Source organism: Symphalangus syndactylus, chromosome 1 (assembly GCF_028878055.3).
Source record: "Symphalangus syndactylus isolate Jambi chromosome 1, NHGRI_mSymSyn1-v2.1_pri, whole genome shotgun sequence".
NCBI lineage: Eukaryota > Metazoa > Chordata > Mammalia > Primates > Hylobatidae > Symphalangus > Symphalangus syndactylus.
In genome coordinates, this window is record NC_072423.2 from 108,776,390 (window position 1) to 108,785,493 (window position 9,104).

The following is a 9,104-nucleotide window of genomic DNA, read 5'->3' on the forward strand; positions in this document are numbered from 1 at the left end:
TAGGCATGAGCCACTGCGCCTGGCCCTCACAAGGTTTTTTTGGGGTGATCAGAGGCAAAGCCAAAGCAGAAAGAACTGGATAGTGGAGTTGGGCATGGGTTTCAAACCCAGCTCTGAATCTTACTTGGCCATAGACTTGGGCAGGCCACAACCTCTTCAAGGCTTGGTTTCCTGATTTGTAAAGCTCTCCCAGCCCTGCCACTTGTGGCTGGCAGGAGGGTCAGGTGAAGTCCTGTATGTCAGAGGCTTATTGTTTAAACCAGCAAGTCCCTAGCCCTCTGGGAGTTTCCTGTTGAATCTAGAGAAAGATTGGGAAGCAAGGCCGACTCACATGGAAAGTGAAATAGAGTGTTGTAAGCAACTCCAGATGGAGAAAGAGGAGGAGGCTATTCCTCCAGCAGGCGCTGAAAGAGGAGGATCCCAACCGTGAGGAAGCCTTCCAGAAGAGAAGCGGGTGCTGGCTGGAAGGGTGGATCTACATGCGACTGGGAGACTGTGGGTGAAGCCTTGGATGGAAAAGGCTCAGCCCTGTGGAGGTGGTGGTTGGGGGTGAGTCAGCCCAAATAGCTGGGCAACGGGAGTACGCTCAGGACCTGGCGCCAAGAGGTCAGACCAGAAAGGCCCTAAATGAGCCACGGGATTTCCCAGTGTCAGGGCCCAAAGAACCACCCCCAGGGTATTGGTCAAAATGCAGATTCCTGGGCCACACTCCTTTGATTTTGACCCAGAAATCTGCATTTTAACCAGCTCACCTTTCTGATGAGGTAAGGGTGAGGTATCTTGGGATATGTTTCTTGAGTGGTTCAAGGTTTGAGACCTTGAAGGGCAAGGCGTAAGCCATGAGTTCTAGTCCTGACTCTGAGATCTTGAGCAAATTACCTCATGCCCTAAGTCTTAGTTTTTGTGTCTGTGAAATGAGATGACCCCACCTGCCTCAGTGATGAGTCTGGGTGGGCCCTATTCTGCTCAAGTTGTGATCCTTCTGGGCCTCTTCTTCCCCCCTCCGCCCACTCCTCCTCTTCTTCTTTCTTTTTCTTCTTTTGCTTCTTCTTCGCCTCTCACTCCTCCCTTGTCCTTCCCTCCTTCCCCATCTTCTTTTCCCTTTCTCTCCCTTTTTCTCTCTCCCTTGCCCCTCCCTCCCTTTTCCCTCCTTCCCTCCTTCTCCCTCCCTCCCTCCCTTCCTTCTCAGAGCTACAGTATAAACTCATCTTATCACTCGCTCTGGCCCTGGGCAGCTAGAGTTGAGGCAAGGCTAGGCCCCATCCCAGGGATGACGCTGGGGCCTTTTTTCCCTCCCACCCAGTCTGCATCATGGTCATCGTCACCATCACTATCACCGTCAGGGACTGCTGCACATAGTACCCACCCAATGGTCAAGGCAAAAGGAAAATGTCAACCCCAGCCCCTAGAATTCACCCTTTTTATTCTGGGCCCCAGGAACTATTTTTATTTTTATTTTTATTTTTATTTTTATTTTTTCTCCCTTAAATAGCTGTTTATTAGCAATGTGCTAGAAAGGGTGATGGAGTTAGCATTCACAGAAAACGCACACCACTGTCATGAGGGACGCAAGAGCGCGGGCAAGCCAGCCTGGAGCCCCGAGGAGGAGTCCCCCTCTTCAAGACTGTGGGAGGGGATGGGGCCTGGAGTGTTGGGGGGAAGCCTGGGAACACCTCCGCTTACTAGGCATGGTTAAAGACGAAGAGGGACTCACTGGCAGCAGCCCCGGCCTGACCGCTTGGAGTGTACTTTCCTTGACAGGCGAGGCTATTTGCCAGGGCTCACTTGACATACTCCTTCTGCACAGCCTTCAGGTTCTCCTTCTTCCTGCCCCAGGCCTTCAGGGCAGAGGCCTGCAGGGCTTAGCTATAGGAGAAGGTTAGGCCCCAGGGCTTCAGGAGGGGGCACTTGTTAATGGCATTGAGGTCGATGGACACTTCCTCGCTCTGGCCTCCAGACAGGAAGGTGATCCCACGGACAGTGGGGGGCACTGTGCAGTGTATCACTTAGTTTTTGTGTCTGTGAAATGAGACTGACCCCACCTGCCTCAGTGGTGAGTCTGGGTGGACCCTGTTCTGGCCCAGTTGTGATCCTTCTAGGCCGCTTATTCCCCAGAGTGTAGCGCTTGTGACAGCTGCCATGGCAATCTCCTCGTGAGAAAACTTCTGGATGCAGGCATGGCCTGGGGTGACCATATTGGACTTCAGCAAGGTGCCTTCCAGGTAGATGTCATGGTCGCTCAGAGCCTTGTAGAGCAGCCACACCTTCTCGGTTACATACTGGCAGTACTACAAGTTATGGTCCCCACTGGGGAGGATCTCAGGCTCCACGATGAGCACAATGCCATTCTGCTGGCAGATGCTGGCATAGCGGGCCAGGACATTGACACACTGGCATTTTCTTTTCTTTTCTTTCTTTCTTTTTTTTTTTTTAGATGGCGTCTCACTCTGTCACCCAGGCTGGAGTGCAGTGGTGCAATCTCAGCTCATGCAACCTCCACCTCCCAGATTCAAGTGATTCTCCTGCCTCAGCCTCCTGAGTAGCTGGGACTACAGGTGTGTGCCACCATGCTCAGCTCATTTTTGTGTTTTTAGTAGAGATGGGGTTTCACCATGTTGGCCAGGCTGGTCTCAAACTCCTGACCACAGGTGATCCACCTACCTCGGCCTCCCAAAGCACTGGGATTACAGGCGTGAGCCACCGTGCCCAGGTGTTGTTGGCATTTTCAATGATGGTGAGGGCTGAGGGGGTGTGTTTCCCAATCTTCAGCACATGATGCCACTTGGCAAAGTGGGCTCCATCCTTCTTGTATGGGGCACAGTGCTCAGACAGCCCATCCAGACCTTGGGTGGTGGTCTTGCCATTTGCCCTTTCCAGGGGTACCACCCCCTTGTCTACCTTGATGCCCACAACACTGCCCTTGGATTTGATAACTTGGAGGAAGGGATGCCCATCATCCGCCTTTTGGTACAGCGTCTCATGGAAGAGGATGACGCCCTTGATGCAGGGGTTCACACGGTTATCAGCTCTCAGCCACAGCTGGTGGTAGAAGCACTGGTTCTCCTCGGTATTCTCGGTGCCAATGGACTGCAGCCACTTGGAAATGCTCCCAGTGGACTCATCTGCAGCCAGGATGCCCTTGCCCAGAGCCACGATGCGATGAGTGGTATCAGACAGCTCCTTCTGCTCGGGAGTCAGCAATGGATATTGGTAGGGCATGGTACTGGTGTTAGCAAGTTCCTGGCACAGGAGAGGGGTGGGTTTGCAGGGTGTGGTGGTGGAGGGTGGCAGGCGGGCGAGTGGACTTAGGAGAGAACACAGCACTCGTCACCAGGACCCCTTCTCCCAGGAACTATTTTTAGCAGCACTCCTCCAAGAAGGTGAGGTAGCTCAGTCTGGGCAAACCTGCTGCTTTCTTCTGGGCCTCAGTTTCCACATCTGTCAGCCAAGCAAGAAATCCTGCATCCTTCTCAAGGAGACCCCAGGTGGACATAGGACAGCTCCAACCTGTGCTGCTGCTGCTCCTTGGGGTGTCAGTGCTCTTCTATACAGTGGTAGATGGGGGCCAGCCTCACACAGTGGGCAGAGGATCTGGAAACAGCTCAGCTCTGCCCTGAACAGTTGGAGGCATGAGTTCCAGTTTACCATGATGGGGCCCAGGAGCCACCATGTGAGATGGAATTGCGGGGTTGGCAGAGCAAAAGGGTTCTGAGGTCTCTGGCGCTGGCCTTGTCCTAACCCTGCCTTTGGAATCCCGTTAGACTGTGGTTGCAGAGCAAGGGGTGAACTCTGGTTTGTGAGAAGAGAGAGAGGGGCTGGAGTGGAGCAAAGCCAATAAATGCTTCAGGAGGTAGGTCTGGAGTCGGGGGGGGCAGCTTTGCAGGTAGCAGCAGCCCCCATCCTAGAGAGCAGAAAATGCCCAGAGAGCCCCAGAGGACCCCTGAACCCAGCCCTCCAGCCTAACACCCACAAACTGTGGCCCAGATAAGTTCTGTGTGGCCCACGTAGTTTTTGTTTGTTTGTTTTGTTTTTTGTTTTTTTGGTTTTTTTTGAGACAGAGTCTCACTCTGTCACCCAGGCTGGAGTGCAGTGGTACAATCTTGGCTCACTGCAAGCTCCGCCTCCCAGGTTCATGCCATCCTCCTGCCTCAGCCTCCCAAGTAGCTGGGCTACAGGCGTCCGCCACCACTCCCAGCTAATTTTTTGTATTTTTAGTAGAGACGGGGTTTCACCATGTTAGCCAGGATGGTCTCAATCTCCTGACCTCGTGATCCACCCGCCTCGGCCTCCCAAAGTGCTGGGATTACAGGCGTGAGCCACTGTGCCCGGCATTCTTGTTTTATAATAAAATGTGAATTCATTGTCAATATTTAACCAGCAGGAGATTTCTCATCAAGCCTCAGATGTTCAGCTTCTTTTGAGGAATCAGCAGACCTGGAGCCCCTGGGCTAGCCCAGGCAGGGTGTGCTGTCTCCAATTCTCTATCAGCTCTCCCTTCAGTGCATCCCCAACCCTAAGGAATGTAATGTCCAAGCAGTGACACCTCCCTGGCCTTGTAGGCATCAGTGTGTTTTCCCAGCCCTAAGCCATTTTACAGCCAGGAAGACTAAGACTCAGAGAGGGGAGAGGACTTGCTCGAGGTCACACAGAAAGTGATGTTGGGCTGCAGGGGGACCCAGGTGTCCTGATTTCTATGTCTCCCACACTGCACTCACAGCTTCTGGAGGAGGGTCTGGGGTCAGTGGCTAGGGGAAGAATCAGGCTAGCTATGAGGGGCCCCCTGGAACGGACTAGCCCAGAGGTGGATTCCTCCATGCTAGCATCATCCCCCCAAGCCCCTGCATGTGGATCAGGCAGATCAGGGCCCCTTGAAGGTAACGGGGCAGGGGCAGGCACAGGCTGAGCCCTCTCCTATTGCTGGCTGTGCCTGCCCCTGCCTGATCACCTTCAAGGGGCCCTGGTCTGCCTGATCCACATGCAGGGGCTTGGCGGGATGAGGATGTGCAGTGTGGGGAAGCCTCCCTCCCTGTCCTCCTGAGCTGCTGGGCAGACAGACATCAGCAAAGAAGCCGTAGCAGGCTGTGACCAGTGTGGACAAGGGTGCTCGATTAGAGAATGGCGAGACGGGAAGGGGGACCCACCTCAGGGCTGCACCCTGGTGTCAAGGAGATGCCACCTGGGATAGAGCGACCAGGCTGAGGGGCCCCCAGTGAAGGCTAGGGGGGGGCCTCATATGGAGAAGGGGCATGGAGGAAGACAGGGAGGCTGGAGTCAAGACAGCAGGGGAGAGGGGGTTGTGTGGCAGAGCCAGGCCGGGAGACATTAGAATCTCACCATCATCAACAGTGCAATTATCCACCAATTCAGGGACCTTATTTCTCTCTGGCCCTGTTGGCGTTTAAAGGCCTACCCAGCACCCCTTCTGCCCGGACACAAGGGAGCTGGAACAAAGGGGAGGAGGAGTGAGAAGAGAGTGAATGTTGATCGGCTGGGCAGGGCCAGTAAGGAGAAGGCCAGGGAGCATGAGAATCTGCTGAGCAAAGATGGCAGCAGCAGCTGCTGTGTGCAAATGTTTGACCCGGCTCTGTGATTGTGTGCACGACCCCAGACCCCCTGCACAGTGCACCCTACAGATGTCAGTCCCATACAAGGAACAGAGGCTCAGAATGGTTAAGTTGCACAAGGTCATACAGCCAGCAAGTGGGGAGCGTGGCTGACCTCCTGGCCCTTCTGGCTTCTGGTCCAGCGCTCCACCCTGTGGGGGTGGGGTGAAGAAGCTGGGAGGAATGAGGCTGGGGCAGCTTCAAGGGTCTCAGGTCTCAGGGGAGGCATTTCTCTGTTTCTGGGTGACAGGGCCAGTTCAGACAGGCAGAGGCTGGCCAAGGCTCTGGCCAGCTGCCGGCCACCCAACTCAGGAGAGGTTGCCCACTTCCAGGAACTTCTGGGCAACCAGCCACATCCTCAGAAGGCAGGACTCCTTCCAGACCCCACACACTGGTGGACACTGCTCACTCTCTCCCCTGCACCTGGCCAGCTGCTCTGGGCCCAGTTGCACAGCACCCAGGGCCCGCAGCCTGGCAGAGGCCTCCCACCCTCCTTGGCTCTCTCCTTGGAGGTTCCTAGAAGGAGGAAAGGGGGCCCTCTGGAAAGAGGAAAGGGTTTTCTGTCACCCTAAAACCCATCTCCAATGGTGGGGAACAGCAGCCCCTCCTCCCTGTCTCCTCTCCCTGCTCCCACAGCCACCCCCTTATTGAATGATCTGTGTTAACCGTGGTAGTAATAACAGTCACTACCAAATTGAATTGTGTCTCTACTGTAGTGTGGTACCGGGCACTGTGTGTTTCAACTCTCAAAGGCCCCCTGTGAAGCAGCTACCTGCAGCCCCATTCTCAGATTGTGGAGGCAGTGTGCTGCCTGAGTTCGACTCCCCCCTCCATCCTCTGTGTGCTCTATGTCCTTAAGCAGTTGGCACAGCGTCTCTGAGCTTCAGTTTCCTCATGCACAGAAAGGGAGTGATATTTTCTGTACTGGCTAAATGCTGTGTGTCAACTTGGCAAGGCTATGGTGCCCATTGTTTGATTAAATACTAGTCTAGGCCAGGTGCGGTGGCTCATGCCTGTAATCCCAGCACTTTGGGAGGCCGAGGCCCTGGCCAACATGGTGAAACCCCATCTCTACTAAAAATACAAAAATTAGCTGGGCATGGTGGCATGTGCCTGTAATCCCAGCTTCTCTGGAGGCTGAGGCAGGAGGATCACTTGAACCCAGGAGGCGGAGGTTGCAGTGAGCCAAGATCAAGCCACTGCACTCCAGCCTCGGCGACAGTGAAACTCCATCTCAAAAACAACAACAACAACAGAAACAAAACAAAACAAAACAAAACAAACAAAAAACCTAGTCTAGATGTTGCTGGGAAGGTATTTTGTACATGTAATTAATATCTAAAACCAGTTGACTTTAAGTAAAGGAGATTATCACCAGTAATGTGGGCCTCAATCAATCAACCGAAGGCCTTCAGAGCAAAAACCAAGGTTTCCTGGAAAAGGAGAAGTTCTGTCACAAGATGTAACGTAGAGATATTGTCTGAGTTTCAAGCCAGCCAGCCTGCCCTACCAAGTCTCAGCTTATCAGCCTCCACGGTCATGTGAACCAATTCCTTAAAATCCATCTCTCTCTCTCTCTCCTATTGGTTCTGTTTATCTGGAGAACCCTAACATGCTTTCCACTCAATGAGTGGAAAGGTCAATGAGATGCTGCTGCTGTGATTGGTGGAGGCACCTGTTCCTGGAAATAGCATGCAGGTAATATTAGCTGTGGGTTACAGATGAGGGAACTGAGCATTGGGAAGGTGACTTGTTCAAAGTTTCAGAGCTGAAGTCAGGATGTAAGCTGGCCTGCCTACCTGCAGCTGCACCTCAATCACTGGGTCCTCACCTTGTCATCCACCTCCTTGTCAAGACCCTCGGACAAAGCTGCCCAAGGCGCTGCTGGTGGCATCCTCTCTCCAGGGCTTGCCTTTGAATTTAATTAAAACCCTCAGGCCCTGGTATGGGAAGTGAGACCAGAGGCCACTGGGTCCCCACTGACACTGAGTTAACAGATTCTTACACAAGATTAGCAGGCTTGTGATGTCAACACCAACGTTCACCTGCCTTAGAATTGTCATGGCCTTGATGGGGCCTTTGGAGTTGAGAGTGAAATCAGCAAAGGAGAGCTAAGTAACAACCCCTTATCTTGGGGAAGCCTTTTCAGCCCTGCTCCTCACTCTGCAGACCTAATAAGCCTTAGCTTTTGCAGCATAGACCTGGGATCAGCAGTGCAGAGGCCTGTAGGGTCCAGATAGGTGAGGACAGTGGGCACCCTGGACCCCTGGGCTGAAGGACAGACACATTTCAGCTCTGGCCATTGTTATCCCTAGAAACAGGGCCTGGTGTGTCCAGGGCTTCTTTCTGTATTTCTAGAAGAGACTCATGTCCAGATTTTTTTTTTTTAAGACACATGGTCTCGCTCTCTCCCCCAGGATGGAGTGCAGTGATACAATCATGGCTCACTGCAGCCTCAACCTCCTGAACTCAAGTGATCCTCTAGCCTCAGCCTCCTGAGTGGCTGGGACTCAGATGTGCACCACCATGCCTGGCTAATTTTTTATTTTTTTATAGAGATGGGGTCTCATTATGTTGCCGGGCCCTGGCCTCAGGTGATCCTCCCACCTTGGCCTCCCAAAGTGCTGGAATTACAGGTGTGAGTCACTAGGCCTGGCCTAATCACATCCGGATTTTTATATGAGCACTTTGAATTTTCATTTTTTTAATAACAAAAGCTTATTTGAATAGATATTTGCATATGATAATGCAAATAGTGTAACAGAGTAAACAAAGAGATTTCCCTTATCCAGGTCTCTTTCCATACACGACCACTGCTCCCGACTTCTCATAGGTCCTTTCAGAAAGATTCTACTTATTCATTCAACATTTATCAGTTGATCACCTACTACAAGTCCAGCACTGAACATATAAAAAAGTCTTTCTTATTTGCTCCTTGCTTTTTCTACTTCATACTACGCCTTGAAGAGGGCTGCATCCTTTTTGACAGCCGCATAGCATTCTGCTGTGCTGATGCACCATGATTCACTTGTCTAGCCCCTTACTGTTCATTTGCTAGTTTCCAATGGGTTACTCCTATCAGTGTCCTTGAACATGCTTCCTTATGTGGGGTGAGGACTTCTGTGGGGTATTTAGAAACAAAACACAGCCTGGCCAACATGGTGAAACCCTGTCTCTACTAAAAATACAAAAATTAGCCAGGCGTGATGGTAGTCGCCTATAATCCCAGCTACTCTGGAGGCTGAGGCAGGAGAATTGCTTGAACCCAGGTGGTGGAAGTTGCAGTGAGCAGAGATCATGCCATTGTGCTCCAGCCTGGGTGACAGAGCGAAACTCCTCCATCTCAAAAAAAAAAAGAAGAAACAAAATCACCAGGTCAAAGGTCAGAATCTTTTTTTTTTTTTGAGACGGTGTCTCGCTCTGTCACCCAGGCTGGAGTGTAGTAGCACGATCTCGGCTCACTACAAGCTCTGCCTCCCAGGTTCACACCACTCTCCTGCC

At 52.4% G+C, this 9,104-nt stretch overlaps 1 pseudogene; it reads right to left on the reverse strand.

Moving 5' to 3' along the window:
* Positions 1-1,565: 1,565 nt before the first annotated feature.
* On the reverse strand, positions 1,566-3,304 carry LOC129480789 (fructose-bisphosphate aldolase A-like; annotated as a pseudogene).
* Between the last annotated feature and the right edge of the window lie 5,800 nt (positions 3,305-9,104).